Below are 26,941 nucleotides of genomic sequence, written 5' to 3'. Positions count from 1 at the left end.
TGGCCTGAGCCGAAGTCGGACGCTTAACTGACTGAGCCACCCAGGCGCCCCTGGAGTGATCCATTGCAGGCTTCCCCTAGAACATGGTTCTCAAAGAGCGGTCCCTGAACGGGAGGCATCAGTACTGCCTGGAGACTTGTCAGAAATGCAGATTCTCAGGTCCCACCTCAGCGCTACGGAATCACAGGCACTGGTAGGGCCCTGCCATCTGTTTTAACAAGCCCTCCAGGGGATTCTCATGCATGGTGGAGTTTGAAAACCATTGCCCTAGAAAATATGATTTGGAAATCTGGGCTGCTGAATTCTAGCACCAAGGAGGTAATCTATTTTTTACTATTGGACCCTTAAGAATAAACTCTCTTCATTTTAGAATACCCAGGTGAGCTGTTTCTATCCATTGCTGAGTGTTAAACGGGAAAACATGTCCAAATAATTCTTCAAAATTTAACTGACCAGCAGAGTCAGACACGATTCTGGGTAACCTGTCGTATTTCCAGTAAGCACAACGTTTGCATACTTTAAAGTTTCATGGAATAACTGAATAAGTTAATTGATTGCTTAATCTGTTATTTTTAGAATACCACTTCCTTACCTCATGTGAAAGTTTATTCAAAATTCAAATGGGAACATTTTATTACCCCAAAATGTTTTCCCATATACTTGAACATGTTACTAAGGAAACCAGTTGCAACATTGCAGTGATATTGTTGCTCTAACAAATTAACGATTCAGCCATGTAGATGCCATACTACGATTTTTTTCTCTCTCTAGAAAATTTCACACTTATTGAATTTATACATTTATAACACAGGACGTTGCAAGCGACGCTATACGGAGAAATCGCATCCCAGAGTGACAACGGAGGTTTCCCTGGGATGTGTTCTGTGCTGTTTGAGCAGGTGATTTTTCATCCTGTACCAGGAGCTCTTCCGCGCAGGGAAGCTGAGTTAGAGAGAGCAACCATCTCACAAGGACACTTGGTGTCAAGCTTGGGGGGTTCTCGCTGGTGAACAGCGACTAAAACCGGCTGCGTGTGTGCAAAGTGTGTGCTAATCACACTTTTAAGGAATCGAAGGACATCAAAGCATGAGATCACGCGACTGAGATGGCACCAGGAGATGGGGGGGGAGTGGATACAGCACAGTGGGAGGCCTCCTGCATTTTCTGCCTCAATGGGGGGAGGTGAGGTTATTAATGAGGGGATAGATTAGAACAGATGGGTATTTTTGACACATTTCCCCATGTTGTTATTTTCCAATACCCCATCTTCCCACCAGCTAGTCATGTGCCTTTCTCTTGGTTAGGAGTGAAAGCATGTGACTTTTTAAAGGGAAACCTCAGGAAGGGAGAGTGGAAGTGGAGACGTTGCCATAATGCTCAGAAGGCACGCTCAGCGGATTTGGAGAGTCTTCCCGAAGCCTCTGCTGGGAGGGGAGAGGGAGAAGCCACCGTGGGCTTGTGTGACTTTGGACACCGTGTTCGAAGGGAAGCCGTGTGACCCTTTCCCACTCACTCCAGCCCAGCCTCACGGCATCCAGCAGCCACCACTCGCCTCCTGATTGCCGTACCTTTCTGCAGCCTGGAGATTTGCATTGTAAATGCTGTTTGTTAGGCCCCTGAAATAATATTAATCACCGTAAAACAATTACGTTGCATAATTTGTACATAAAAAAGAAAGAGTGAACCTTTTGCTTGAATTAATATTTCCTTGTTTGTATCTTTCTCATCCTCACAAATAATGAGACCCCTGTCTGCCCTTCTAGGTGAGAATGGCTTTGGGAAAAGAAAGGTATCTATCTTCGAATGGCTTCTTGAAATGATGCACAGTTGTCCGGAGCCTGGTGGCCTATGCAGTTTGGGGTGGAAGAACCACGGACCCTGGGGAAAGGGACATCTCGACACCCTGTTGCAAGGTGCTTCTTGCAAAGAGGAGAGACAGAAGGGTGGGCACCAGGGGGCTGCACAAGGGGAAGGTCTGGGAAGCAGAGCAGCAAAGGAGCAAGGCTCTGTGCCTGTGTTTCTGTGGGTGCACCCTGTGTCCATCTGGGGAGAAACAGCTGGCAGTGAACAGAAGCCTAAGGGAGTTGGGAACCACCACTCACACCCACTGCCCACCGTACTGGGTTCAGTGGTGGTCTTCACAAGATTTGTCCATGTACTAACCTCTGGAACCAGCGAACATGGATTTCTTTCGGCAAAGGGTCTTTTCAGATGTAATTAAGTTAGAGGTCTTGAGATTAGATCAGCTTATACTATCCAGGTGGGCTCTAAATCCAATAATAAGTGTCCTTATTTGAGACAGAGGGAGGAGACCCTGGAAGTGAAGAGGAGAAGGCCCTGGGAAGATAAGAGACACACGATGCGGCCACGGCCCAGGGATGCCTGGAGTCACAAGAGCTCAAACAGGCAAGGAAGGATTCTCCCCTCCAGCCTTCGGAGAGGGCGTGGCCCTGCCTAGGCTTGATTTCGGATCTCTGGACTCCAGAACTAGCAGAGAAGGGTTTTCTGTTGTTTTAAGCCACTACGTTTTGTAGCAGTTTGTTACAACAGCCCTAGGAACTCACACACACACACACACACACACACACACACACACACACACCATGCCCTCCCCCTTCCCACAACCTCTCAGGGAGATTCACTGGCTCGAATTTTGAGTTGATGATAATGTTCTCACAAGCCACTGCTGGAGGTCCCCAGAGCACATCCAAGCTTGTGGGACTGCCGTGCTGTGCTGTACCTGGGTCCCAGATGATTTCTCCCAGGAAGACTCTCCTTCCCAGGAAGTCACATACCAGGCATTGAGCACAGAGAATTTCAATGTCAGGTCCCTCTGACATACCGTTTAGGACTGGAAATAAGGGCCTGCGTATGAGGCAGAACTGGAGAGGACCCCGTAACTACCATTTTGGACTCTCTTCTTTATCCCTTCTCTTTATCCCTATCTCTTCTTTACCCTCTGCTTCTTTATCGAATCTCAAAGGCTCGTGACTAGAGTTAGCACCCATAGTCCAGGACAACATACATTTCAAAACTAACAGGACCCTATATATGGAGCACATATGTACCAGGCGCTGTATTAAAATTTCTACATTGGCTATTTCATTTCTCCTTGCAGAAGTCCCGGAGGTGTGTGTGGGTGGGTGGTTATCCTGATTTTGCAGATGAGGAAACTGAGGCCCAAGGACATGAGGTAATACTCCCAAAGTCAGGAGGCTGACAGTTCGCAGAGCCAGCCTTTGAACCCTGGGTGTCTTTGACTCCACGGCTCATACCCACAAGCGCTTTTCTACTATTTTATTCTTAGGAATGCAGCCCGGTGCAGGGACACACATCTGTGCCTGTCCTGGGCGCTCACTTTCAAAAGAATATGCACATTTTTTGCGTTTGAGGCCATTTGACTTGGTTAGTTCGTTCACATTGCACATTTTCTTTCCGTAGGGACTTCAGAGGGCATTTGGGTACAGATTCCAAATTGAACTATACCCTCCACAACGTGCTTTGTGGTTTGGTTCGGTTAGGGCTCTGCCTTCACGCCAAAGTTCACACACCTGAATGTTGTAAGAATTTTCATGGTCTGGCCGCTGCCTGCCTCCCCAGCCTCGACTCTCGTAAGCCTCTCCTCTCCACCTCGTGTGGGTGACCTCATAGCTGTTCTGAGCTACTTTTAGTTTTTGTGTGTCTCATCCTCTCAACAGACTCCTGTCCTTTGCCCAAGCTGTTTCTTCTGCTTGGAATTCCGTCTCCCTACTGCCCTCTCCACTGGTCACCCCATCTCTATCCTTTGACCATTTAACTTGGGTAGCTCTATTCATCATCTGGGTCCCAGATTAGAAGTCAGCCACTCCAGGGATGTCTGGGTGGCTCAGTCAGTTGGGCATCTGACTTTGGTGCAGGTCATGATCTTGTGGCTCATGAGTTCGAGCCCCGCTTTGGGCTCCAAACCCGCTTCGTATCCTCTGTCCCCCTGTCTCTCTGCCCCTCCCCCACTTGTGCTATCTCTCTCTCAAAAACAAATACACGTTTAAAAAAAAAGAAGTCAACCACTCCAAGAAGCCTTCTTGGATCACCTGAACTTGCCCAAGAACCTCTGGTGGGACTCTCAAAGCATCCTTGATCTCCCCACCTATCACGTTGTATGATAATTTTATTATCTGTATCCTTCACCTTGCTGCAGGTTGAGGGCAGGGACAGGGTCTGCTTGAGTCACCGTGTATGCCTGGCACCCAGCCCAGCACCCGGCACAGAATAGTGATTCGATAGGTATTTGTGAAATGAATGGAGTTAAGAAGGCCAGAAATGACTTCCTGGATCATTAGGCTCAGGGTTATGTCATTAATTAGGACACTGAGGAATGTTATATTAAAGGGCATAGTTATCTGACCAGTTGTCAACCTCAAAGGTTAAGGATGTTCTCAGAATATTCTAGATTCGTTTTGCAAGCTCCTAGCAACAACTTCATCTAAATCATTTGGACAAATTTTAACATTGAAGGAGATGGCCTTATTTGATGTGTTCAGTTCATTTCTTCTTTGCAACTAATCTATTTAGTATGACCACTTAGAATAATAAATTGCAAATTGTTGACCACCAAATACATAAGATAACAGTTTCAATGTTGTTTCTAAATTGATTCCTCCAAGTGTCAAAGGGAACCCCCAAGTACCTAAGATGGGCTGTCTGTCGCCTTTTACTAAGGCCCCTGTGAGATAATAGAAAAACATATATATATTGGTCTCTGCCCCTGGTTCCTGCTACACAGCTCCCCAAATCCTTGTAATTTCCTAAGGGATGAGGGTACTAGGAGAGTCTTTTGTTCTAATGAGGCAGCTCCGGGTGGGCTCCTGGTTGGCTCCTGGGTGGGGCTGGTCACCAGAAAGACCAAGTCATGATTAGAAGCTTGGAATTTTCAGCCCCCTACTGTCCAGAGAGGAATTAGTCATTGGTCATGCCATAAAATTCCCAAAGAACGGGGTTTGGAGAGCTTCCATGCTGGCAAGCACACCAATACTGGGAGTATTGCGAGGTACATGCCCCAGCCCCACAGGGACAGAAGCTCTTGCACTCGGGACTCTCCCAGACCTCGCCCTATGTATCTCTTCATCTGGCTGTTCATCGGTGTCCTTTATCATATGCTTAATAAACTGGTAAATGCAAGTAAGTGCTTCCCTGCGAGCTGCTCTAGCAAATTAATCAAACCAAAGGAGGGGGGTCGTTGGAGCCTCTGATCTATAGCTGCTTAGTCAGAAGCACATGTGATAACCGGGGCTCTGGAGTGTGTATGTGGGAAGGCGGGGGGAACAGGCCAGTGGGAATGAGACTTTACCCTGTGGGGTCTGACACTCTCTCCAGGTAGACAGTGTCCAGATGGAGGTGAACTGTAGGACACCCGGCCAGTGTCGGAGACCTGTTTGTTGCTGTGGGGGAAAAGCCCCACATATCCGGTGAGCAGAAGTATCAGAAGTGTGTGTGGAGTGAAGGAATGCCCTCGGGACAGACACACAGTAGTCAAGAACTGGTCTTTCTCTGCCAGGAAAGAGGAAGACTGTGTCTCTCTTGGGCATCTCCCTGGTGACTATGGATTGAGCTCCTGGCCCTTCTGAACCTTCTGACCACGCTCAGTGCGGGGGGTTTCAGTCCACCCCCTGCTCTTCCTTTGCTCAACACAAGGGCATTGGTATCATTCTTTAGGTTCTTTCTGGCCTTCCTGAAGGGCAGTGACTTCATTCAGGATTGCAGAGCCTGGTTGGATGTGCTGGGCTTCAACAGCTGTTGTACTTGGTGACTTAAAGACCAATGCTCTGTGGCTGGTTCTGGAGAAAGAGCTGGATTAGGGGTCAGAGGACCTGGGTTCTCACCTGGCTCTTCCTTGTGGCCTCTCTTAGTTAATGTCTGCAGAAGGGATATGTCTTGTGTCAGTGGGTGGGCTTGTTTCCCTTGCCTTTTGAAAACGTGAAGAACAAGATCTCTCCATCCCTTGACTTTCTTTCAAATTATCTTCCCCTCCCATCTTAAAACAGTGCGAACAAAGGGCAAACTCAATGGCATTGTCAGAATGGAAAGGCCCCTTCCAATTTTTTGGCTTCTTGTCTGAAGTCTTGTCTTCAGTGGGCACCAAAATATCCTTACAAACAGAGAATGTGGGGAGTCCACACTTGAAACTAATAGCCATGGAATCTGAGAATGGTTGAGTCAGAGGGAGGAAGGAAAGCCAGGAAGGAGGAAGGGGGATGGGAGGGATTGGGGAGAGAGGGAGAGGGAATATAATGGAGTCACAGGGCTAATCATTGGCCTATTTTCCATGACTCCCTTCCTTGTTGGGTTTTCCCAGTGAGGGAAGCTCTGTGTTCCAAGCTGAATGGTAAATTCAGACTGAGATGCTGGGGTCCACAGAGCCCTCCCTCCCTCCCTGTTTCCTTGGGGTTGTGACAGTAGCCCCGTCTGTGGTGTTGGTGTGAGCCCAGGGTCCAGCTACTCCCAGCCGGTGAGGTTGACATACACCACCCCCTGCAGCTCTGGGGTAACTGTGCCAGCACAGCTCCTATAGCAGCCTCTGCAAAGCCAGCCTTCCATGCCCAGGTCACATCTGGCTTGCGACAGAGCTGGCTTGTTTTTCGGAAGGTAGAATGGTGGTATTCCGTGGGAGGCTCTTATTCACTAAAGGACAACAGAGGCTGGGTCAGCCTCAAAGGTGTCGAATATGCTGAGGGAGGGAGGCAGCAGGAGGTCCCGGCTCCTTGTGTGAGCCCAGTCTGCTGGGGTCTCATTGACTGCAGAAGCCTTGCTCTCCGGGCACTTACCGGGCTGCTGGCTGTCTTCACAGGGCTACATGCAGAGGCTCCCACAGCACGGTTCTGACTTCCCCTTTAAAGAGAACCTGCCGGGGTGGGGGGTAGGAGGAGTGGGGTGCTGACTGGACTAGTTCCTGGGCACTGGGGGTCGCTCTTGGCCCACCAAAAGGCCATAGCAGGGCCTTTCTTGGGCTCTAGAGAAGACTTTAAGGGGAGGCCTTTGGCTAGCCACAGAGAGCTATCCCGGGGCCTTGGTCAAGGCTATGCCAGACCCCAGCTCTTCCTCAACTGAGCCTCGGACTAAGGGTTGCAGTATTTGTGCTTCTTGCCCAGAATCAGGGCAGGCAAGCTCAGGTCATGCCAGGTCCTTACGACTTTGGAAAGAGATATGTAGCGTTTAGGAGGCCAGTCTGTCTTTCTAGGCATGGGGAGTCTGTCTTTCTTCTTCCCCTCCTGACACCACCTTAGCAGTACTCCAAGCCTTCACCTTTTCTTGCCAGCACTATTGGGACAGCCGTCTAAATGGGTCTTCCTAGTCCTGGTTTCTTCTCCTCTCCTTCCTCAGCACTGTGGTCAGTGACATTTATCAAATACCAACTGCATGTCAGGCACGGAATTGGTTCCTGGTGACACAGAAATGCATGAGCCCCAGACCCTGAGCCCCCGAAGCCCACGGTCTGGGAGGGAAGAGAGACTATGACAGATAGTGACAACAAGCTGTCTTTAGTGTTGTAACAGCGGTGAGCTCACGCTGCTTTGGAAGGATAAAGCAAGTCACAACAAACCCAACTGGTGACATTGGAGCTGAGCTCTAGAAGGCAAGTAGGCGTTTGCCTGACAATAAGGTAGGAAGGGGATTTTAGGCAGCGAGGATCCAGGAGTACTGACCTGGCGTGTTCAGTGTCATCAAGATGCCGGACTCGGGGCCAGGCAGCGATCAGATCAGCCAGCGCCTTGGATGCCCTTCTGAGTTGGCTGGAATTTTTGCCAAAACAAAAATCAAATCACTTTGCTTCCTGCTTGTAAACCTTAAATTGTCACCGGGCAGAGCACACATTCTGGGCCATGTGGTTTGCCTAGGCAAACCTCGACCGCTTTCACCTCCCCCATATCCCCCTGTGGAACCCCCACCCATCCTTCAGCAATTAACTTCGACCCAACTACCTCTGTGAAGCTGTTCCAGGTTCTTCGATCTGAACTTGATCTTGCCTTCTTCAGACCCTCACAGCATCGAGTGCCCCAGAGGATGTCTCCTTTCTGTACTTTAATACAATTCTGTACCTAATGCTTAAATCCTTTCTGTACTTAAATACGAAGTCTGATTCATTTTTTCTTTTTCTCCATAGAGACCCACACAGAGCCTGGCACATAGTAGCGGTTGAAGGTTTGCTGAACTAAGACTTTTAACACCTGTTAAGGGTCAAATTGTGCCTCCTCCCCAAAAAGATACGTTCAGATTCTAATCCCTGGTACCACTACTTGTGAACATGACCTTATTTGGAAAGAAGGTCTTTGCAGATGTAATCAAGTTAGGTTGAGGTCATGTTGGAGTAGTGTGGGCCCTACTCTAATAGGACTGGTGTCCTTATTTTTTTTTTTTATGAAATTTATTGACAAATTGGTTTCCATACAACACCCAGTGCTCATCCCAAAAGGTGCCCTCCTCAATACCCATCACCCACCCTCCCCTCCCTCCCACCCCCCATCAACCCTCAGTTTGTTCTCAGTTTTTAACAGTCTCTTATGCTTTGGCTCTCTCCCACTCTAACCTCTTTTTTTTTTTTTTTTCCTTCCCCTCCCCCATGGGTTCCTGTTAAGTTTCTCAGGATCCACATAAGAGTGAAACCATATGGTATCTGTCTTTCTCTGTATGGCTTATTTCACTTAGCATTACACTCTCCAGTTCTATCCACGTTGCTACAAAGGGCCATATTTCATTTTTTCTCATTGCCACATAGTATTCCATTGTGTATATAAACCACAATTTCTTTATCCATTCATCAGTTGATGGACATTTAGGCTCTTTCCATAATTTGGCTATTGTTGAGAGTGCTGCTATGAACATTGGGGTACAAGTGCCCCTATGCATCAGTACTCCTGTATCCCTTGGATAAATTCCTAGCAGTGCTATTGCTGGGTCATAGGGTAGGTCTATTTTTAATTTTCTGAGGAACCTCCACACTGCTTTCCAGAGCGGCTGCACCAATTTGCATTCCCACCAACAGTGCAAGAGGGTTCCCGTTTCTCCACATCCTCTCCAGCATCTATAGTCTCCTGATTTGTTCATTTTGGCCACTCTGACTGGCGTGAGGTGATACCTGAGTGTGGTTTTGATTTGTATTTCCCTGATAAGGAGCGACGCTGAACATCTTTTCATGTGCCTGTTGGCCATCTGGATGTCTTCTTTAGAGAAGTGTCTATTCATGTTTTCTGCCCATTTCTTCACTGGGTTATTTGTTTTTCGGGTGTGGAGTTTGGTGAGCTCTTTATAGATTTTAGATACTAGCCCTTTGTCCGATATGTCATTTGCAAATATCTTTTCCCATTCCGTTGGTTGCCTTTTAGTTTTGTTGGTTGTTTCCTTTGCTGTGCAGAAGCTTTTTATCTTCATAAGGTCCCAGTAATTCACTTTTGCTTTTAATTCCCTTGCCTTTGGGGATGTGTCGAGTAAGAGATTGCTACGGCTGAGGTCAGAGAGGTCTTTTCCTGCTTTCTCCTCTAAGGTTTTGATGGTTTCCTGTCTCACATTTAGGTCCTTTATCCATTTTGAGTTTATTTTTGTAAATGGTGTGAGAAAGTGGTCTAGTTTCAACCTTCTGCATGTTGCTGTCCAGTTCTCCCAGCACCATTTGTTAAAGAGGCTGTCTTTTTTCCATTGGATGTTCTTTCCTGCTTTGTCAAAGATGAGTTGGCCATACGTTTGTGGGTCTAGTTCTGGGGTTTCTATTCTATTCCATTGGTCTGTGTGTCTGTTTTTGTGCCAATACCATGCTGTCTTGATGATTACAGCTTTGTAGTAGAGGCTAAAGTCTGGGATTGTGATGCCTCCTGCTTTGGTCTTCTTCTTCAAAATTCCTTTGGCTATTCGGGGCCTTTTGTGGTTCCATATGAATTTTAGGATTGCTTGTTCTAATTTCGAGAAGAATGCTGGTGCAATTTTGATTGGGATTGCATTGAATGTGTAGATAGCTTTGGGTAGTATTGACATTTTGACAATATTTATTTTTCCAATCCATGAGCAGGGAATATCTTTCCATTTCTTTAAGTCTTCTTCAATTACCTTCATAAGCTTTCTATAGTTTTCAGCATACAGATCCTTTACATCTTTGGTTAGATTTATTCCTAGGTATTTTATGCTTCTTGGTGCAATTGTGAATGGGATCATTTTCTTTATTTGTCTTTCTGTTGCTTCATTGTTAGTGTATAAGAATGCAACTGATTTCTGGACATTGATTTTGTATCCTGCAACTTTGCTGAATTCATGTATCAGTTCTAGCAGACTTTTGGTGGAGTCTATCGGATTTTCCATGTATAATATCATGTCATCTGCAAAAAGCGAAAGCTTGACTTCATCTTTGCCAATTTTGATTCCTTTGATTTCCTTTTGTTGTCTGATTGCTGATGCTAGAACTTCCAGCACTATGTTAAACAACAGCGGTGAGAGTGGGCATCCCTGTCGTGTTCCTGATCTCAGGGAAAAAGCTCTCAGTTTTGGTGTCCTTATTTTTTTAATGTTTATTTATTTTGAGAGAGGGAAACACAAAATCCAAAGCAGGCTCCAGGCTCTGGGCTGTCAGCGCAGAGCCCAACGCGGGGCTCGACCTGAGCCAAAGTCTGACGCTCAACTGACTGAACCACCCAGGCACCCCTGGACTAGTGTCCTTACAAGAAGAGGATAAGGAGGAGAGCCTGGGTGGCTCAGTCAGTTGAGCATCCGACTCTTGATTTCGGCTCAGGTCGTGATCTCACGGTTGTGGGATAGAGCCCGGCATTGGGTCCGCATTGAGCACACGGAGACTGCTTGGGATTCTCTCTCTCTCTCTCTCTCTCTCTGCTCCCCACCAAATAAATAAATGAACATTTTTTAAAAAATAAAGAAAAAGGAATAAGAAGACGAGAGGAACAGAGAAAACAGAGGGAAGATGATGTGAAGACACGGAGGAAAGCTGGCCGCCTGAGGACTGAAGCAGAGGTTGGGGCAATGCTTCCAGGAGCCACGAATAACTGGGCCACCAGAAGCTGGAAGAGGCAAGGAAGGATCCTCCTTTCAAAGCTTTGTGGGGTGTATGGGCCTGCCAACACCTTGATTTCAGACTTCTGGCCTGCAGAACTGAGAAACAATACATTTCTGTTGCTGTAAGCCCCCAATCTGCGGTACTCAGTGATGGCAGCCCCAGCAAACTCAGTCAATGCCCCTATTCCTCTGCTCCTCGTCTCTCCTGGCTGGTACTGCCCTCTCTGGTTTTCTGGACCCTGACACCTCCACATAGGCCCTACCCCTCCAGCTCAGTTCCTCCCCGACACTCACCTGTGTTTGCCACCACCACATTCATCTCTGCCCTTGGTCAAGGCCACACTTCGAGGTAGCTGGCCAATCTACTGTGCACAAGATTGTTCTCATATTCATGTACCCTCACTTGGGTAATAGATCTGAATTTTAACCTGGGCCTCCCTGGGGCCCAACAGCGTTCACCCCCAGGATTGACTCTAAGCAGGGGCCTCTCACAGCATCAAGAATGGCAGGGCTGGGGAGCTTGAGTGGCTCAGTCTATTAAGTGTCTGACTTCAGCTCAGGTCATGATCTCGCGGTTCCAGAGTTCGAGTCCCACATGAGGCTCTGTGCTGACAGCTTGGAGCCTGGAGCCTGTTTCAGATTCCGTGTCTTCCTCTCTTTGCCCCTGCCCCACTCATGCTCTGTCTCTCTGCCTCTTAAAAGTAAATAAACATTAAATAAAATTTTAATAATAATAAAAAAATAATGGCAGGGCTGGAAGGCCCCCCGCTGTACAAATGGAAAGACTGAGGTCCAGAGATTTATGGAGCACTGACTCTGTGCCAGGCACCGAGCTGGTCATGGATGTGCAGTAGCAATGGAGGAAGAACAGACAACCAAAATCTTCCCTGTGGGTCTTATCTGCCTGTAGGTGGGGAGATGGCCATTAGCTGCATCCATCAGAGTATCAAATTACAACTAAGATCAGTATTTATGAGAGAGAGGCACATGGTGTTGTGAAATCTGAGACATTGGGCACTTTTGTGGGTGACAGATTCTGGACACTTCTGCTTCCCTGGATGGGCACCACACCCTGGTGGCTGCCCATGGGTAGGGCTCTCTGGGTGTCCATGGGTAGGGCTCTCTGGGTGCAAAGGAAAGAAATCATCTCACAAGTATACTCCCCAAAGTTGGGAAAACCCCAGAGAAGGGACTACATACTTCTTAAAACTGTCCTTATTCCTTTATTCATTCACTTATGCATACAGTCAACAAACATTTATGGAGTACCTTCTATGTACCTCGCACTAGTCAAGTGTTACAGACACACGTTTGTATCCTTTCAAAGAACACACAGTCTAATGAAGGTGAGAAGCCTATGAACAAGCATAGGCCAGGCACATAGTAGGCACTCTTTAAGACCCTGCACTGGAGAGGACATCAGAAATGGACCAGCTGCTTCTCCAAAGGCAGAAGTCACGGTTGCCACCAGGTGCAAGCCAAAGAACTCCAATTTCCTCTTCTTTAAGTTTAAATGTCTTTCGAATGAGCCAATGCAATGTGTCTCCGGTGAGATCCCTTTCTAGTGAATTTGGCTGAGTCTTTGATTAGCACCAAAACCTCATTTTTCACTTTCAACTGGTTCCCCCCCTTTTAACATTGGAGCTCCCAAGATGTTCTTTGTTTCTGTTGCAAAGTGTGTGTGTGTGTGTGTGTGTGTGTGTCTGTGAGGCAGGGGTACAAAGAGCCAAGACTTATTTTCAGAGCTATAGAGGAGCTGGCAGAAATGGAAAAATAAGGTTTTCAAGTTCAGATGTTTATGCTTTAGAAGAGATGTAGATAGAAAGGCTCGTGGCAGTCTGTGTGTCCTGTTCGATATCTAAGGAGCATCCCGCGACATGCCTTCCAGCATTCTGATTAAAAAGCCTCCCTGCCCCTTCCGTGCCTGACTCCTGTCCTCTTCCCCTCCCCCGGGGGGGGGGGGGCTGAATTTACCAGGTGGAGGGCAATGCTCCAGGAGGAGGGGCTTTTTGTTCATGCCTGAATGAGAAACCTGCTTTCCTGGGTTAGCAGGGCCCGATGATCAGGGCAGATTAATCCCAAGAGGTAGTCGGTGCACAATTAACATTTTTGCCTCTTATTTTAATTAAGAAGGGCCAGGGGATAGGGTGTTAGCATGTCTAATGGGACCGTGTGGCATGTGCTGACTGCCGGAGGAGTTTCGGTTATTAGCACTTGTTGAAGACTTTCTAGATAATTAAATACCACATTAATCATTGCTCTGAATGGACACAGAATTTTATTTCTCATCTGGACTCCTCGTAAGCGGGAGGCAAAGTGGCTCCCGGACCTGGTGGCACCCCAGCACACAGGCAGGAGCTCACCCGACGCAAGCCCGCTTCCAGTGGTTCTGCGGAAAAGAAAAGATTCTAGCAGACATTCGCCTTCGTTGTTCTGACAGCTGAAGCTCTCTTCACAGGCACATTAACATGACCTCATTAGTTTCTGCATCTACTCTTGTAACCACATAAAATGGAGTGCGGTAGGAGCCAATCATGCTAATTACATCAGATCGGTTTGCATATTCATAAACCATTTTCTGTTTTATGGACAGCAAAAATAAACACAGTATCTCTTTAATAATTTTAAGTGGGTCACTTTCAGGACTGTATCTGTTTTAAATAAATTATCATATTGTTAAAGGCCACAGTCAAAAGCTATTTTTTGAGCAGCCTGCGAGGTGGGAGTGGGGGGCAGGGCACGTGGGGAGAGGGGGGGGCAGACTCAGGGAGTCAACAGGATTAACCAATTGGTCAATTTCCAAGGCCTCTTCTGCCAAAGAAAACCCAGACTTGAAAACCAGCCCTGGTTTAGTGAACAGGTGCCGTGCAGCCTCTTACTAATGACAAAATATATTCTTGTCAGAACTATGAGATTATCCAAATCACAGTCTTAAGCAGTAGGAGTGAAACCCAGTAACATACCAACTCCTGTGTTTTCTTGGAAGTGTTTAATTTTAGGGGCCAAGCTTAACATTCTGGCTTTTCTCAGGCGGGATAAAAAGTTGGCATAAAAACAATAAGAAGCAGGTGTCTGGTTGACTCAGTCGGTGGAGCATGGACTCTTGATCTCGGGGTCCTGAGTTCAAGTCCCATGTTGGGCATAGAGACTACTTTAAAAAAAAAGCAGGAGTCAAATCTGCACAAATGGACCTTTCCACTGTCCCACTTGTGCTCCCCTCTTGCCAGACAATCCTGGCACCAGAACAAGCCTACCCTATGCCCCCTGTTCTGTGGGAATCCTTCCGAACCAGGAACTGTAACCATTGACAATGGAGCCGAGTTACAGGTTTCCTTTGCTTTGGGGTGGGGAGAAAGCTTCAAGTAAGAAAGATACACAAGATTTTCAGAGAGAGTGCACTCAACCTAGTTAAGGGACTAACCTGTTTTCAAGACTACCCCAAAGACACCGTTACATGAGACAATTGATTTGATAATTATGAATCATTCCTATTCATTCATTAAATTGGGTCCCAGAGAACTAATACTGCCCTAATCCAATTGAGTGCTACATGTATTTTAAGGTAATAAGACAGCATTTCTTTATTTAAGAACCATCCCATAATCTAGGCATTCCACTGATACAAGCTGATCTTTTCCAACACGTTTAATAGAGAGGTTGTTTCGTATTTACGCACAGTTACAACCCCACATGTATTTCTAGCTCTGGATCTTCCTTCCTTTTCTCTTTGTTGTAAACACTCCTGGGAGAATTAATGCGGCATTTCTTAGTGGTAGTTCAGGCTATCCCCATTTTGTTGTTGTTTTTCAAATGTTGCTTCCGATTGAGTGGGCGTAGAAGCTGGAAAAGGCTCTCATTTTCCATAATGCGTAGGTCCCTGACTCAGAGCTTCTTGAGGGCCTTCTGCTCAACCTCCAAAAATGTTTGCATTTATTCACCTTCACCTTGGTTCCTGGCTAGGTTAGTAGACTCTGAGCACAGGCGGCTGCCCTGTGTTATTATGTGAACCAGAGTTGAAGCTTTCGTGTGTCAGCTGCACTGATTTTGAAATACCCTATTATTTGTGCAATATACCTTGGAATTACAGTTTATAATTTCATGAAAGCCTAACATATCTGAATGTTTACAAGTTCTATCCCTTGGGGAAATATATAGTGTTCATTTCTTTTGTTTAGTCTATTTAAAGTAGGACTAGATACAAAGCAGAAGTGATTGACAAATTAATGCTCTCAGCTCCTACTCAAAAGTACTTGAATTATTAGTACAAAAAGCATGTTACAAACTGTAATAATTTTAACTCCATTTCATTGCTAAAAGCTAATAATAATGAAAACAAATGAAAATAGTAATGCAATCTAACGCTAGCCAGAATGGAAGCAGTCACAGAAGTTGGGACTCTGCAATCAGATAATTAGTTCCATTAAAACTAAGGAACGGGTAAGTCTGTTCATTTATTTTGGATTCAGTTCTGTGGGGGAAGAATGAGAGGAAAAAGAATGGCCCCTGTGCAACATAAATCAGACCTAACCTTCCTTCTTTCGTCCTTCTTCCCTCCACAGGGGAGGGAGGCATTTCTAGGGTGAAGGCTGTACTCCCACGGCAGAGGGGGAGCAGAGGAGCTAATGGGTGACACCAGTGAGTGGAAAGTCACTGCTGATTGCAATTAGAACAAAGGAGTCTGGAAGGCTCCAGTCCCACCTGCAGACTGTCTCAGCCACCTCTGGGGAAGGGAGAGAAGTGTGTGTTCCTGGAACAGCCCTGAGTAGAGAACACTGGTTATCAGGAAATGGGGGGGAGGGGTACTGGTCAGGGTTCTCCAGAGAAACAGAGCCAATAAGATTTATATATTTATTAGATCTTATATTATATATGCTTATATAATAAGTATATGATATTATATATACATTGATTGTTATATAAATATTTGTAACCTATAATAATCTTTATGTATATTTCTGTCTATCCGTCTATCTGTATCGAGAGACTGATTAGTAGGGATTGGATCACATGATTATGGAGGCTGAGAAGTCTCAAGATCTGCAACCAGCAAACTGGAGACCCAGGAGAGCTGGTGGTGTGAATCCCAGTCCAACTAAAACCAGGAAAGCCCATGGTAAGGGTTCGAGTCTGAGGGCAGGAAAAGGCCAGTGTCCCAGCTCAGCACCAAGGCAGGCAAAGTTCCCTCTTACTCGGCTTTTCTCTTGTATTCAGGTCTTCAGTGGATTGGATGAGGCCCTCCCACCTGGGACAGGGCAATCTGCTCTACCCACTCTACCAATCTGAATGTTAATCGCTTCCAGAAAGACCCTCACAGACACACCCACAATATAATGTTTGACCAAATCTCTGGGCACCCCGTGGCCCAGTCAAGTTGACACATAAAATTAACTTGGGATCACGCCTGGGATCTCTAATCTGAATTCATCTTGTCAGTGTATCAATTATTATCTGTGGATGCAAAACAAACCACTCACTATGGTTCTTCTGGTCCGGGCTGTTAGGCTGATCCCCGCTGAGCTCACTCATGCAGGGGCCGTCAGCGCGTCAGCGGTAGGTTGGCTATGGTTGAACGAGGATGGGCTCATTTAGGAGTCTAGGGGTCTGCAGGTTGTTAGCTGTGGAGGAGGGGCCGTGTGCCTCTCATCACCCAGCAGGCTAGTCAGGGTGTTTTCCCAGGTGGCAGCCACAGGGCTCCAAGTGCAAGCACTTTTCAAGTCTCAGCTGGCATCATGTTAGTTATTGTCCCTTTGGCCAATGAGAGTCACATGGGCGAGGCCTGAGTCGTGTGGTAGGGAACCACTCAAGGCTGTGGGTACAGGCAGGTGTAAACAAGTTGGAGGCCATCCTGCCATGGCCTGTTACAGTCAGTTTCCGGGTCTCCTAGATGCTCTCTCTGACCCAGGCAAGGAGGGGCCAATGTGGGCAGCCTGGTTTTCTTTCCCAGTCTCTTGTAGATTCCTTCTCTGTCCCCACCTCCCATCCTTTAAATGCTGGTATTCTCAAAGCTTCTGTCCTTGGCTTCCTATAATAAGGATCATGTTGGGACACTAACCCGCACACCCAACCTGAAAACTCTGGGATATCAGAGCAGATTACTGGATACAGGCATATGAGCCTCACTGTCCTTTGGGTGGAGATCCTGAAATATTGCAGGGTTCAGCCCCTTGAGGGAGTGTCTTCTAAACTTCCTGGCAGGGAAAAGATCAAATATGTCTTAAGGAGTTATAAAAGGAGCTATATTTACCTGACAATTAAATTATTGTCAATGACTTAAAGAATTAAAGTATTGTCAGGTTGAGGGGTGCCTGGGTGGCTCAGTCGGTTGGATGTCGGACATGATCTCGAGGTCATGATCTCGAGGTTCGGGAGTTGGAGCCCTGCATCAGCTCTCTGCCATCAGAGCAGAGCTTGCTCTGGATCCTCTGTCCCCCTCTCTCTGCGCCTCCCCTGCTTGTACTCTCTCTTTCTCAAAAGTAAGTAAACATTAAAAAAATATATATCGTCAGAGTCAGGTCATCCAACCAGAGCTCTTCTGTGTTTCTCACCATAGCAGGATCTTGCTCTGGTGAATATACTTCGGGAAAGGCACCTCAGTACCCTGGAGATTTGTCACCGTGGGTGTTTACAAAGCAGCTAGAGCCATCTTGGGGAGGAAGGATGGGGTGGAAGGAGCTGGGATCCTGCTGCCCCGGCTAACTAGGCCAGGAAGTAACTAAGAGTGAAATACTCCATGATTACCACCCAGGGTAGGAACTGTGGTGTACGTGGCTGGGAACCAGACCGGTTCTGTGTTTTGGGATACAGTGGTGAATGGTGTCTTCCCAAGACATGGAACATTTAGGCCAAGACATTCCAGGAATCTTGCCTTGTGGCCCCAGAAGCTGGACACAGCCTGGTGGTCTGGTTGGGCCACGTGGGTCACAAGGCTTTGTGATGGTTATGGGGTTGCAGACCAGACAGCCGCCTCCAATTCTTTCCTCGTGTGTTGGGCTGCTTCTGCCTTCAGACTTCAAATATTGTGCAGAAATGCAAGTTTATTGTTATCAATCCCATCTCCTGAAACTTGACAAATGCATTCTTATGCAGATAATTAAGAGATAATGTCAACCGCACAAAGCTTTGTCACTGAAATAATGGTTTCCCACTGTGAAGTTTATGCCTCAGCAAAGTCAAGGTGTTTGTTCCCAAAGTATAACTCTTTATCCCTTTGACAACTGTCTGTGACATCCTCCTTCATCCCCACCCCCTCCTCCCCAAGTCATGATAACAGCAGAGCCAGTGTCTGGGGACACCGGTGGGGATGAGAAGTCTCTTGGTTCTGCAGTACTAAATCGGGAACAGAACTCTGGGCTTCCAACGCAGGTTTTCAGGCGTCCACTCTGCAGGGACCACCTCAGGCAAAACACACCCCTCCTCACTCTGCCTCTATCTCCCCTCTTCTAATTTGAAAAGAATAACTCTTGACCCTGATTCCAAAGTTGAATGGGATGCATCTGGTGGCATTTGGGTTCTGTAGACTATTAACAGGATATACATGGACTGTAGTCATTGGGTCTCATTTCTGCCCCATATATGTTGTATCTCTGAGAGCAAATATACAAATGAGCTCAGAGAGCTAAGAGCTAAGAGAGCTCAGAGAATAGGTTAATATTTATTTTAAGAGCATCAGGGTCGGACATCGATTAAAAGGACTAAGGAAGCTGGTGTCGTGCACACTGTGTCGTGTTTTTATGGTGCTGTAGTGAGTGAAGTAAGCACATTATCTCCAGCACAAAGGTCAGAAACACCCCAGGTCTTACCCAGTTGCTGCTGTAATGAGGCAGGTGTGCACATTTCATTGAAGTGTAAACCTGCCCCCTCTCAAACAGGTGCAAATAGGGTGATGCTTTGAGAGAGATGGGCTGGTGGTCCTTTTGGAAGGACACACAACCAGGAAGCAGGAGGTCTTAGCACAGAGGCGCTTCTAATACCAGCAAGGTAGGGATGGCTGTGTGGCCATCTCTAGAGGGGAAGCACAGCTTCTTGGGTGGATGGGAGGAATATCGTCAAGTTTCCAAGCTCACCTGCTCCAAATGCTTTGTAGGGTTTTATTCCTAAGTGTCCTTTTAAGTTACCAATTAGAATTTCATTATCATAGACCATGAGGGAAGACAATAACCCCAATCTCTGCTCGGATATTCTGATGGTTTTAAAGTAGAACCTAACAACAGGCATGAAAAGGGGAAGGGCAGAGGGTGGGGAGTGGAGGAGATCTGGGTTCTGGTCTCCGCTCTGCCTCTCACTTCCTGGGCGGCTGTGGGTGAGCCATTTGAACTAGGTCTTAACAAGGTGGGAGCATCTCATGGTTTCTAAAGCATCCTCCTAATTCTACATTTTATTATCCTGATACTTAGGATTACAGATGACCATCTAGGAGAATTGTGCTATTGATTGCATGCTCGAGATAGGTTTTTAGAATCTGATCAAAATGTGCTTTTCCTTAAATTTACATTTCTCCCCACATCTGTCATATGTATGATTAATCATTGGATAAGAAGCCATAATTCCTCAAAGTTGATTACTAGAAAGGATCCTTTTATTTAAGGAGAAAGAGTCATCAGTGATTCCTCTTAATTTCTTAGCTTTCCTTCATTTTTTCTTAATTTAAGAGGAGGAGGGGGAATGGCAATCAATAATTTGGACTGAGACTAAGTTATGCCTGTATCGCGAAGCTTAATGTATCAGCATTAACTTTGGAGAGCAGAGGGTGTACCTAGTGTTGCGTCTTTAAACGCGAAGCTTCACTGGGGTTAATGCTTAGAATAATTGTATTAGAAAAGACATTTTGGGGAGAAACTCCATACCTACCAAATGTAGGCATAATTGAAAATTATTTTTTTAGGTGTTTATTTTGTGGCAGGAAGGATAGGGTGTAATACAGTGATCTGGAGTTTTCAGGAAGAATTATTTGTGTTCTCTTAGGTTAGCTGCTCCTATATTGCAGAAAGAGGTATATCCTCTGCAGATAGAAAAATATATGCAAAGAAGTATCTCAGCTGAAATTGGGGGTGCAAGTTGAAAAGAACCTTAATTTTATACATAATAAAATGGGAGAAAGGGAGGGGGGATGCTCCCAAGAGGTAGAAAATGCAGGGTGGGGTGGGAGAGGAGAAAAGGGACAATGGAACTAAGTGGCAGTCTATTAAGAAAAAGTTCTTTTTTTAAGTTTATTTATTTATTTTGAGGGGGAGAGAGAGGGAGAGGAAGAGGGAGAGAGAGAGAGAGACAGAGAGAGAGAGACAGAGAATGCCAGCAGGGGAGGGGCAAAGAGAAGGGGAGAGAGAGAGAGAATCACAAGCAGGCTCAGCACTGTCAGCTGTGAGCCCCATGTGGGGCTTGAACTCACGAACCGCAAGGTCACAACCTGAGCCGAAATTAAGAGTTGGATGCCCAACCAAATGAGCCACCAGGCGCCCCAAGAAAAAGATCTTTAGTAACAGATTATAATTTGTTAGCTTTGCTGGGATATAAGCCCATTTCCTTGACCTCAAAACCTTTAATAAAGTCGCCTGCACCACAGGCAGGCCTTTAATAAGTGGGGTTTTGCTTGTGTGTATGTTTCTTTTTTACATGCTGTTACTATTTGTGGGCTTAATTTCCATGGAGAAGGATGGCAAGTCCTATCCTTGCCTTGAACTGACGTTACTCACTTTGTCCCTGGAGGATGATGAACTGATTGGCGAGTTTGGAAGAGGAACCCTGAGCTGTCTGAGCAGACAACTGCGCATGGACAGTTCTAGCACTAAAGGCCAGACAGTTTTCTAGCCATCCTTGTGACTGAGTGGGTCATCTGCCCAATGCAGGGGTTCAATATGGGAAAAGCCCTTTGTCACCTCGAGACAAATCACACCCTCCAGAACCGATATCACCAGTAGTCAAGCCAACATTTCAGTATCCGTGTCCCCCACCCCAACCCTTGCCTGACTGGGTCTCTTTCAATCGGTCCAGGACTCAGACAAGCAAGAGAGACAGACACTGGTTGTCCCTTAACTCCACACACACCAGCCTACACATCAGATGATAGGAAATGTATGTGGAATGAAAAAGTGAGCCCGTGAATCATCAAATTATGGGCACCGGTCTGCAAATAAAATGGTACAGACAAATGAATTCACAGGGAAGAGGTTAATATGATGTCGAATCATATGAAGTTGCTGTTTTTGCAGGTTGCAAACAGTTGAATACTGGCAATTTCATATGGTTTAACCTAATAATCCTCCAGTCCCAGGAGGGCAGTGAAGATCCTTTCTGAGCTCCCAGTGGGATTATCCTAAAATAACCAATTTCCAGCTGCTGACTGACTGGGGGGGAGGGGGGGACAGGTCCCTGCCCAGAGTGCTTCCTCCATCTGAGTTGTGGATCTCTACCTGGGGAATATTGTCATATGTCCTACCATCTAGAACCAGCCATCACCCGCCACCGTGCCACTCCATCCAGAACCCATAAAGTCTCTCCCCTTGCCCTGTACTCTGCCTGCTTGTGACTCAGTGAGCAGCAGTAATGGATACCCTTGAAGCTCATGGAATATCTTACCATTTCCAGATCAAACAACTAGTTCAACCACTCCCTCAGCACTTAGAAGTAACTTTATCCCATGTGATGTGTCCACAGGCTAAAAATCCCACAAGACAGGTGTTATTGTCTCCATTTTACACATAAGAACACTGAGGTCATAAGAGCTGATGGCTCCGGAACAGAAACTATTAGAAAGGGACTGTGCTATGTCCCTCAAATAGATCATGTCAATCCTCACAACCCCCATGACAGAGTATCACTATTCTTCTCATTTTACAGGTGAGGAAATGGAAGCTAATTGCTGTCAGGGATCTTGTCCAAGGTCACACAGCTAGGCAGTGGTAGAGCTGGGATTCTAGCCTAAGCACTGGGACTCTAGAACCCACAAGGCTGTACATCTTTCTCATTTACAGGAAGAGAATTGCTCAAGGTTGTATGAATCAAGAGCTGAAACCCAAGGTCCACCATCATTTCTCCCCAAAGGCATTTTATCAATCAATATTACCTTAAACATTTACTTCCAACTAATAGTTTCTTAATTCTTAGGGTTGGAAGGACAAGGAAAATTCATAATCAATAAATTGAAAACATTACAAACTCTTAGTATTCATTCAAGGAGTGGAATGAAACATTATGTGGAATTCTGTATGTAACTTCACAGGCCGTAAAGTTAGTAATAAATGTAGGGATAAGTTGAGATTATGATTTTTATAAGGGCAGCTCAGGGGAAAGGCCCTGACCTCCAAGCCAGAGTTTTGGCCTTAGCCTGCCCCTTATGACAAGGACTCTGTCCTTGAGCAAACTTTATTCAGGTTCCTCTGAGCCTTCTTTTTGACTAGGTCTTGACCTTGGCTTTCTAGATCTGTCCCTGAATAGCTGAAGCTTTGCAAGAATCCTGCTAAGTCAATTTAGAGAGAATTCTCCACCCTTGATAGCTGATCAAGCTTTTTATCTCCCACCATTTGCCATCTAAGCCCTTGGCCTGCATTTGGTGAGGATCCCCTGCCCTCGTGTCTCCTCTTAGTGATTTCCCACCCACTGACTCCCTCACTCTGCTCCTTGGCTATAAATCCCCAGTTGCCTTTGCTGTGTTTGGAGTTAAGCCCTACCTCTAGCTCCTATTGCAATAGTATTGAATAAAGTCCTTTTTACTGTTGTTGTTGTTGTTGTTGTTGTTTGCCAACAAGTATCAGAAAACTTTTCCTTTTTTAAAAAAATGTTTGTTTAGGGGCCCCTGGGTGGCTCCGTCGGTTAAGCGTCCGACTTCGGCTCAGGTCACGATCTCATGGTCCGTGAGTTCGAGCCCCGCGTCAGGCTCTGTGCTGACAGCTCAGAGCCTGGAGCCTGCTTTGGATTCTGTGTCTCCCTCTCTCTCTCTGCTCCTCTCCTGTTCATGCTCTGTCTCTCTCTGTCTCAAAAATAAATAAACATTTAAAAAAATGTTTGTTTATTTTTGAGAGTGAGAGAGAGAGAGAGAGAGAGCGCACACAAATGGAGGGGAGAGAGAAAGGGAGACAGAGATGCAAAACCCATTGTGGGGCTCGAGCCCACAAACCATGAGATCATGACCTGAGCTGAAACCAAGAGTCGGATGTTTAACTGAGCCACCCAGGTGCCCCGAATTTTTCCTTTAACACTTATTACCACGGTGACCTTGAGCAAGTCATTTGAACTCTTCGTACATCACTTTCCTCCCCCGTAAAATACGGTCAGTAATTCCTGTTTGGGAACTCTCCCAGTGCCTCTGGGAGATATCAATAATCTGGGTAAACTGTCAAATGTTGAGCGAACCAATGCATTATCTTTGAGAAAACTGACAAGAACCACATTTACATCATGCTCTACGGAGGGCCTTCCCCAGGCTGTGTGGGGTTGTTGGGGGGAGGGTGCCTCCAGAAAGGATCTGGCAAAGTGGGAAGTAGGTGAACTGTGCCAGAGCACCAAACTCCACGCGGGATGCTTGGAAACCCCCTGTGCGCTCTCAACATGCAAACTGTTGCAGTTCCCAAACCAAGAAAGATTTCCCTGCCTCTGAAAGCGAGGTGTGATTGCACGTTTCCCACATGGCTTCTGACTGCACGTACCACGCAGGCTGCTGATAGAGTGGGCGTGCGTGTGCGCCTGTGCGTGTGTGTGTGTGTGTTTGTAGTTGGACAGGGTGTCTGTGAAATCTAAAGGGCCATATCGAACTTATTGCAGCTCAGAACAGCCAGCACCGTCTGGGGAGCTCCATCCCGGATTGATGTACTGTAAGTTGTAACAGACAGCATTCTGGAATTAACATGGGAATGTGTTTGGGGTGGGTTAGTGGGGAAGTTTGCTGGCTTTCCCAAGCTTTCAGGAGCAGTAGCCAAGCTTGCTGGGGTGGCCATTCGCTTTAGCTCTCCCAGGGGACAATCATCTGGCTGAGAGGCATTTTGGGGAAATTGCTTCAAGAACAGTAACATGAGAGCCTATTGTTGTTATTACTGTTACTGTTAACTATTGTCCTGTTAGTTGTTGTTGCAGTAGTATGTCAGTGGGTGTTGGTAACTGTTGTATCCTACTCTGTCATGGTTTTACAACTAAGGTTGACCTAACCTTAGATATCGGGGCACCTGGGTGGCCCAGTTGGTTAAGCGTCCAACGCTTGATTTCGGCTTAGGTCATGATCTCATGGTTCATGAGATCGAGCCCCATGTCCAGCTCTGTGCTGACAGTGCAGAACCTGCCTGGGATTCTCTCTCTCCCTCTCTCTCTCTCTCTCTCTCTCTCTCTCTCTGCCCCTCCCCCGCTTGTATTCTCCATCTCAAAATAAATAAGTAAACTTAGAAAAAAGAGAGTCTAAGGTAGAAAGACAGAGTGATTCTTCCTTTCTTCCTTCTTTCATTCCATGTCTCCACCTGTTCTCTCTCTTTTCTCCTGAGAAAACACATTGATGTCATGTTCCTTCTTTAGGAATGGCCCAAACCATATCTGGGTTTTAAATTGGGACAAGGCTTGGAACTTCAGCTAATTTAGCTATTCCTAGGTATGTTCAAGAACTAGAAAAGTGGGCCATAAAGGGTCCGTGAGCCAAGACTTGCAATGGGAAGGGAAGGTGCCAACATGGGCTGGGGCAAGATTCAGAGGGGGTGGGGGAAGTACAGCCCACTCAGCCCCACTGGCATTGTGGGGGAGTGGCAGGCAGTTTTATAACTGCATTTGTGACCCCTTTGTATTCAAGGCTGCGGACCCTGGGAAACACTAGTTAACTCATCTCAAGGCCTAGGCTGCCAAGGGGCGGCTTTAGACATGCTAATTTGCGAGAGGGTTTGGAGTTGATTGACAGGCAGCAGGACAATACATCCGGAAATGTGAATGGACCCAGCCTGAGCAGAGGCTGGGGGGCCCCAGGGATAGAGGAACTGGGTTTCTATCTAAGTTTACATTCCCGTGGAGCAGATGATTTGGTCACAACTCAGATATCTGCAGCCAGAACTCAGCAAATAAGAATGAAGTCATTTAGACTTTTTCCAACCAGGGGGTCCACGGCTGAGCTTCAGGAGGTCCCCGAAATGAGATGCAACATTTTCTGTGGGGGTGAATTTTTCTGGAGTGAGAAGGCATAGTTTTCATTAGATTGTCAAAGACATTTGTGACTCCAAAAGGCTTAAAACTCCACTATGTTTAAAAACCCAGGGCCCCAGGTCTCTAGGGAGTAGGTTATCTCAGGGAGGAACAGGCCCCAACTGCCAAATCCAGATAGGTGCGAAGCCCCCCAAGACCCCATTAAATCCACCCCTCCATACCCCCAGTACCCTGGTTGCCAGATTCACTGTCATCTTTTTAGTGCCTATGGCATTTGACATTCTTGACTACCCCTCCTTAGAAACGCTCTCTTCCCTGTCTTGGTGACACTAATCTTCTAGATTTCTTTTTGCTTCTCTGATTTTCTTAGTTCACCCTTTAAATGTCAGCCTTCTCCAGGGCTCCTTTCTCTGCTCTCTCCTGTTGATCCTATACATGTGCTCTAAGGGGCCTTGCCCCTAATCCCATTCCCTTGAAATTCCATGTCATGGCATCCACAGCCTTCTCTGGCCGTTTGCTTATCCTGTCCAATCTTGTCACATTCTAATATTAATAAGATTAAAAGCTCAGTCCTCAGTCACATCACCTACATTTCCAGGGCTCCACAGGCACATGTAGCTGGTAACTACCATATTGGAATATTGCCATCATTGGAGAAAATTCTACTGGACAGCATTGGTCAGCAGAGGTCTCTGTGACCTCTGAAATCCAGCCTGTGTCATCTCCTCCAGGGAGGCTTTTAGATTAGACACCCTCCTGGCACACTCTTCATCTGCCCCTATTACATGGTATTCCAATACTCGTTGACTTCTATGAATGCTGCGCTAGCCTCTCGGTTTCCTAAAGACAGGGACCATACTTATTTGCCTCTGTATCACCAGTGCTCAGCACTGCAGAAAATAGGTGCTCAATAAGCATTTGCCAAATGAATGAAGCTGCGACAAGCTGAGCTGAGTAGCAAGACAGTGGCCCTCTTAGTCCTCACCTGTAGCCGGTTCACAGTGGAGCGTACTGGTTACGGTGGATGCTATGGGAGAGGGACCAGACTGTTATCCCAGGAATGGAGGGGGAAAGCAGAAAGGTCTTTGTATTCCCTTGGCTGGTGCAGTGGAGGTGGCCAAAGGCAACTGTTGAGCCCTTTTTGGTTTTCTGTGTACATAATCACGAGCTGAGATTCAGGTGAGTATGGCTTCCTTCTCTCCTGCCTCGGCAATTCATACACTTAGAGTCATGGAATCTTAGAATTGGAAGGGACCTTAAGAGTAATGTAACTCAGACCTTTCCCAATGAATTAATCTCGTCAGCAGGGACCTCCATTTGATCACATCCAGTGACAGGGAACACCTTTCCTCCTGAGTCAGGCTATTTCATTTCCAGGCAGCTCTTTTGGTGGAAAGTGTTTTTTAATACTGAACTGCAATCTGCCTGCTTGTATCTGCATCTACCTGCCGATGCACGAAGAATATATCTGGCCCTCTTCTGTAGTTAAAAGCAACCTGTGGGTACAGACATTTGCCTTTTCCTGCAAGGACCACTGGAATTTCTAGGTTGGGCACCTCATGGGTAGTTAATTTTTATTAAACCAATTATTTCACAGCTTCCTACTTCCTTACTAATTCACACAGAGATGCAAATTGACAAACTTTTGTCATGGCAAGGCAAGATAATATTTTACCTCTTAAATGCTTTTTTTGTGTATAAGAGCTGAAACCATTTTTTTTTTTTTTTTTTTGGCTGAGATGCATGTTCAGGCACAAGTGAGTGATTCCCCCTTAACAGGGACCCCAGGATGGAGAGTAGACGTGCAATAGAA

This window comes from Lynx canadensis, chromosome C1 (genome assembly GCF_007474595.2).
Source record: "Lynx canadensis isolate LIC74 chromosome C1, mLynCan4.pri.v2, whole genome shotgun sequence".
In the NCBI taxonomy this organism is placed as follows: Eukaryota; Metazoa; Chordata; class Mammalia; order Carnivora; family Felidae; genus Lynx; species Lynx canadensis.
The sequence above is the reverse complement of the archived record's forward strand: the minus strand, read 5'-3'. Positions refer to the sequence as shown.